The 7,084-nt window shown below is 34.4% G+C and overlaps 1 pseudogene; it reads left to right on the top strand.

The window, feature by feature from the left end:
* Positions 1–3,403: 3,403 nt before the first annotated feature.
* LOC143821616 (large ribosomal subunit protein eL32 pseudogene) lies at positions 3,404–3,799 on the top strand (annotated as a pseudogene).
* Positions 3,800–7,084: the final 3,285 nt, after the last annotated feature.

Below are 7,084 nucleotides of genomic sequence, written 5' to 3'. Positions count from 1 at the left end.
CTCTGAATTTACCTAATTTTTACAAATAAAAAAACGTGAAAAAATATTTATATATTTCATGGGCTTTCACAACCTTCTAAGTTTTACTCCCACAAATCTAACACTTCTCAAAAAGCAACAAAATGCCCACCCGGAACAATATATAAAGCTACCTGAACCGTACATACAGTACTTAACCGTACTAAAATACCTAATTATTTACCTAAATTTTACAGGGAAAAAATGTAAAAAAAATATTTTTATGCTCCATGGCCTTTCCTAACCATGTCAGTTTTACTCCCACAAGTTTAACACTTCCAAAAAACCAACAGAATGCCCAGTCTGAACAAAATATAAAGCTAACCGAACTGTACATACAATACTTAACTGTACGAAAATCCCTATTAATTTACCAGCTTTTACAAGGAAAAAAATATTTATATATTTCATGGGCTTTCACAACCATCTCAGTTTTACTCCCACAAGGCTAACACTTCTCAAAAAGCAACAAAATGCCCACCCCGAACAATATATAAAGCTACCTGAACCGTACGTACAGTACATAACCGTACTAAAATACCTAACTATTTACCTACATTTTAAAGGGAAAAAATGTGAAAAAAATATTTCTACGTTCCATGGCCTTTCCCAACCATGGCAGTTTTATTTCCACAGTTTTAACACTTCTAAAAACCAACAGAATGCCCAGTCTGAACGAAATATAAAGCTGCCCAAACCGTACATACAATACTTAACTGTACGAAAATCCCAATTAATTTACCAGCTTTTACAAGGAAAAAATTTGAAAAAAATATTTCTACATCCTATGGGCTTTCCCAACCATTTCAATATTTCTCCAACTGGTCTGACACTTCTGAAAAACCAACAGAATAAACACACAGAACAAAATATAAAGCTAACCAATCCATAGATAGCAAACTTAACCGTACAAAAATACCTAAGAATTTACCTAATCATTACAAGTAAAAAAATGTGAAAAAAATATTTCTATGTTCCATGTCCTTTCCCAACCATGGCAGTTTTCCTCCCACAGTTTTAACACTTCTGAAAAACCAAGAAAATGCCCACCAGGAACAATATATAAAGCTACCTGAACCGTACATACAGTACTTAACCGTATGGAAATACATAATTTTTTATCGAAATTTTACAGGGGAAAAATGTAAAATAAATATTTTTATGCTCCATAGCCTTTCCCAACCATGTCAGTTTTACTCCCACAAGTTTAACACTTCCAAAAAACCAACAGAATGCCCAGTCTGAACAAAATATAAAGCTAACCGAACTGTACATACAATACTTAACTGTACGAAAATCCCTATTAATTTAGAAGATTTTACAAGGAAAAAAATGTGAAAAAAATATTTATATATTTCATGGGCTTTCACAACCATCTCAGTTTTACTCCCACAAGGCTAACACTTCTCAAAAAGCAACAAAATGCCCACCCCGAACAATATATAAAGCTACCTGAACCGTACATACAGTACTTAACCGTACTAAAATACCTAATTATTTACCTAAATTTTAAAGGGAAAAAATGTGAAAAAAATATTTCTACATTCCATGGCCTTTCCCAACCATGGCAGTTTTCCTCCCACAGTTTTAACACTTCTAAAAACCAACAAAATGCCCACCCGGAACAATATATAAAGCTACCTGAACCGTATATACAGTACTTAACCGTACTAAAATACCTAATTATTTACCTAAATTTTACAGGGAAAAAGTGTGAAAAAAATATTTCTACATCCCATGGGATTTCCCAACTGTTTCAATATTTCTCCAACAGGTCTAACACTTCTGAAAAACCAACAGAATACCCACCCTGAAAAAAATATAAAGCTAACTGAAAACGATACGAAAATCCCTATTAATTTACCTGCTTTTACCAGGATGTGAAAACTATGAAATAAATATTTCTACATTCCATGGCCTTTCCCAACCATGGCAGGTTTCCTCCCACAGTTTTAACACGTCTAAAAACCACCAAAATGCCCACCCGATACAATATATAAAGCTAACCAAACCGTATAAATGATACTTAACTGTACGAAAATCCCTATTAATTTACCAGCTTTTAAAAGGAAAAAAATGTGAAAAAAATATTTCTACATCCCATGGGCTTTCCCAACCATTTCAATATTTCACCCACTTGTCTAACACAAAATGCCCACCCGATACAATATATAAAGCTAACCGATCAGTAGACATGGTACTTAACCGTTCGAAAATACCTGTTAATTTACCTATTAATTTACCTAATTTTTACAAGACAAAAATGTGAAAGAAATATTTATTCATTCCATGGCCTCTCCCAACCAATTTTACTCCCATGAGTCTAACGCTTCCAAAAAACCAACAGAATGCCCAGTGTGAACAATATATAAAGCTACTCGAACGGTACATACAATACTTAACTGTACGAAAATCCGTATTAATTTACCAGCTTTTACCAGGATGTGAAAAATGTGAAAAAAATATTTCCACATTCCATGGCCTTTCCCAACCATGGCAGGTTTCCTCCCGCAGTTTTAACACTTCTAAAAACCAACAAAATGCCCAGTCGATACAATATATAAAGCTACCCAAACCGTATATGCGATACTTAACCGTACGGATATCCCTATTAATTTTCCAGGTTTTAAAAGGAAAAAAATGTGAAGAAAATATTTCTACATCCCATGGGCTTTTCCAACCATTTCAATATTTCTGCAACAGGTCTAACACTTCTGAAAAACCAACAGAATACCCACCCGGAAACAAATATAAAACTAACCGATCCGTAGACAGGGTACTTAAACGTACGAAAATACCTATGGATTTACCTAATTTTTACAAGTAAAAAAAGGTGAAAAAAATATTTATATATTCCATGGCCTTTCCCAACCATGGCAGTTTTCCTCCCACAGTATTAACACTTCTCAAAAACCAACAAAATGCCCACCCGGGACAATGTATAGAGCTACCTGAATTGTACTTACAGTACAAAAATACCTAATTATTTATCTAAATTTTACAGGGAAAAAATGTGAAAGAAATATTTCTACATTCCATGGCCTTTCCCAACCATGGCAGTTTTAATCCCACAGTATTAACACTTCTGAAAAACAAACAAACTGCCCACCCAATAAAATATATAAAGCTACCTGAACCGTACATACAATACGTAACAGTACAAAAATACCTAATTAGTTACCTAAATTTTACAGGGGGGAAATGTGAAAAAAATATTTCTACATTCCATGGCCTTTCACACCCGAACCGTACATACAGAACTGTACGAAAATCCCTATTAATTTACCAGCTTTTAAAAGGAAAAAAAGTGAACAAAATATTTGTACATCCGTTTTCTGCCGGCGCTTCCGAGGCGGGTGGGTGTCGCCATTAGCCGACTGACAACATGCCGGCCCTCAGACCCCTCATATTCAAGAAGAGAACCAAGAAGTTCATCCGTCATCAGTCTGATCGCTATGTCAAAATCAAGCGTAACTGGAGAAAACCAAGAAGTATTGACAACTGAGTTCGCAGAAGATTCAAGGGCCAAATCTTGATGCCCAACATTGGGTATGGTAGCAATAAGAAGACAAAGGACATGCTGCCTTCAGGATTCAGAAAGTTTCTTGTCCACAATGTCAAAGAGTTAGAGGTGCTGATGATGAGCAACAAGTCATATTGTGCAGAGATCGCTCACAATGTTTTCTCCAAGAATCGAAAAGTAATTGTGGAGAGGGCAGCTCAGCTTGCTTTCAAGGTTACCAATCCAAATGCAAGATTGCGGAGTGAGGAGAATGAATAGTTGTTCTTACACAACGATATTTAATAAAATATCAACAGAAGAAAAAAATATATTTATACATCCCAAGGCCTTTCCCGACCATTTCAATATTTCTCCAACAGGTCTAACATTTCTGAAAAACCAGCAGAATAACCACCAGGAACAAAATATAAAGCTAACCGATCCGTAGACAGGGTACTTAACCGTACTAAAATACCTATGGGTTTACCTAATTTTTACAAGTAAAAAAATGTGAAAAAAATATTTCTTCATTCCATGTTGTTTCCCAATCATGTAAATATTACTCCCACAAGTCTAACGCTTCCTAAAAACCAACATAATGCCCAGTCTTTACAATATATAAAGCTACCAAAAGCTTTATATACCTAAACGTATGAAAATCCCTATTAATTTACCAGTTTTCAAAAGGAAAAAAATGGGAAAAAAATATTTCTACATCCCATGGCTTTCCCAACCATTTTAATATTTCTCCAACAGGTTTAATACTTCTGGAAAACCAACAGAATACCCACCCGGCACAAAATATAAAGCTAACCTTTCTGTAGACAGCGTACTTCTGTAGACAACGTACGAGAATACCTATGAAAAATGTGAAAAAAATATTTATATATTCCATGGGCTTTCTCAACCATGTCAATTTTACTCCCACAAGACTAATACTTCTCAAAAACCAACAAAATGCCCATCCGATACAATATAGAAAGCTAACTGATCAGTATACATGGTACTTAAACGTACAAAAATACCTGTTAATTTACCTATTAATTTACCTAATTTTTACAAGAAAAAAATGTGAAAAAATATTTCTTCATTCCATGGCTTTTCCCAACCATGTAAATATTACTCCCACGAATCTAATGCTTCCAAAAAACCACCAGAATGCCCAGTCTGAAAAATATATAAAGCTACCCAAACGTTACATACAGTACTTAACAGTACGAAAATACCTAATTATTTACCTAAATTTTAAAGGGTAAAACTGTGAAAAATATATTTCTACATTCCCTGGCCTTACCCAGTCATGGCAGTGTTCCTCCCACAGTATTAACACTTCTGAAAAACCAAGAAAATGCCCACCCGGGACAATATATAAAGCTAGTTGAACCGTACTTACAGTACTTAACTGTATGAAAATCCCTATTAATTTACCAGCTTTTAAAAGGAAAAAATGTGAACCAAATATTTATACACCCCATGGGCTTTCCCAACCATTTCAATATTTCTCCAACAGGTCTAACACTTCTGAAAAACCAACAGATTAACCACCCAGAACAATACATAAAGCTAAACATTCTGTGGATAGGGTACTTAACGGTACAAAAATAGCTATGTATTTACATAATTTTTACAAGAAAAAAATGTGAAAAAAATATTTCTACATCCCATGGGCTTTCCCAACCATTTCAAGATTTCTCCAACTGGTCTAACACTTCTGCTAAACCAACAGAATAACTACCCAGACAATAAATAAAGTTACCTGAACCATAAATACAGTATTTAACCATACGATACTACCCATTAATTTACCAGCTTTTACCAGGATGTGAAAAATGTGAAAGAAATATTTCTATGTTCCATGGCCTCCCAACCATGGCAGTTTTCCTCCCACAGTTTTAACACTTCTGAAAAACCAACAAAAGGCCCAGCCGATACAATATATAAAGCTACCCAAAGCGTATATACGATACTTAACCGTACGAAAATCCCTATTAATTTACCTTATTTTTGTAAATAAAAAAATGTGAATAAAATGTGTATATATTCCATCGGCTTTCCCAACCATGTCAATTTTACTCCCACAAGTAACACTTCCAAAAACCCAACAGAATGCCCAGTCTGTACAATATATAAAGCTACCCGAACAGTACATAAAATACTTAACTTTACTATTAACCCTATTAATTTACCAGTATATACAAGGAAAAAAATGTGAAAAAAATATTTCTACATCCAATGGGCTTTCCCAACCATTTCAATATTTCTCCAACAGTTCTGACACTTCTGAAAACCAACAGAATAACCACCCGGAACAATATATAAAGCTAACCGATCCGTAGATAGCGTACTTAACCGTACGAAAATATCTACGAATTTACCTAATTTTTACAAGTAAAAAAAGGCGATGAAATACTTCTCAAAAACCAACAAAATGCCCACCCGATACAATATATAAAGCTAACTGATCAGTAGACATGGTACTTAAACGTACAAAAATACCTGTTAATTTACCTATTAATTTACCTATTAATTTACCTAGTTCTTACAAGAAAAAAATGTGAAAGAAATATTTCTACATTCCATGGCTTTTCCCAACCATGTCAATGTTACTCCCACGAATCTAATGCTTCCAAAACACCAACAGAATGCCCAGTCTGAACAATATATAAAGCTACCCGAACGTTACATACAGTACTTAACAGTACGAAAATACCTAATTATTTACCTAAATTTTAAAGGGTAAAACTGTGATATTTCTACATTCCATGGTCTTACCAAATCATGGCAGTGTTCCTCCCACAGTTTTAACACTTCTGAAAAACCAAGAAAATGCCCACGAGGGACAATATATAAAGCTACCTGAACAGTACTTACAGTACTTAACCATACGAAAATCCCTATTAATTTACCAGCTTTTAAAAGGAAAAAATGTGAACAAAATATTTCTACATCCCATGGGCTTTCCCAACCGTTTCAATATTTCTCCAACAGGTCTAATACTTCGGAAAAACCAGCAGAATAACCACCCGGAACAAAAGATAAAGCTAACCGATCCGTAGACAGCATACTTAAACGTATGAAAATACCGATTAATTGACCTAATTTTTACAAGTACAGAAATGTGAAAAATATATTTATATACTCTATGGGATTTCCCAACCATTTCACTCCCACAAGGCTAACACTTCTGAAAAACCAACAAAATACCCACCCGGAACAATATATAAAGCTACCTAAACCATACATACAGTACTTAACAATACAAAGATTTATTTACCTAAATTTTACATGGAAATATGTGAAAAAAACATCACTATATTCCGTGGCCTTTCCCAACCATGTCAATGATACTCCAACAGGTCTAATACTAGACAGGGTACTTAACCGTACGAAAATATCGATGAATGTACCTAATTTTTACAAGTAAAAAAATGTGAAAAAAATATTTCTTCATTCCATGGCCTTTCCCAACCATGTCAATTTTCCTCCCACACAGCTAATACTTCTCAAGAATCAACAAAAGGCCAACCGGAACAATATATAAAGCTACCTGAACTGTACATACAG

This window comes from Paroedura picta, chromosome 1 (assembly GCF_049243985.1).
Source record: "Paroedura picta isolate Pp20150507F chromosome 1, Ppicta_v3.0, whole genome shotgun sequence".
Classification (NCBI taxonomy): Eukaryota; Metazoa; Chordata; class Lepidosauria; order Squamata; family Gekkonidae; genus Paroedura; species Paroedura picta.
This window is presented reverse-complemented; position numbering and strand designations above follow the sequence as displayed.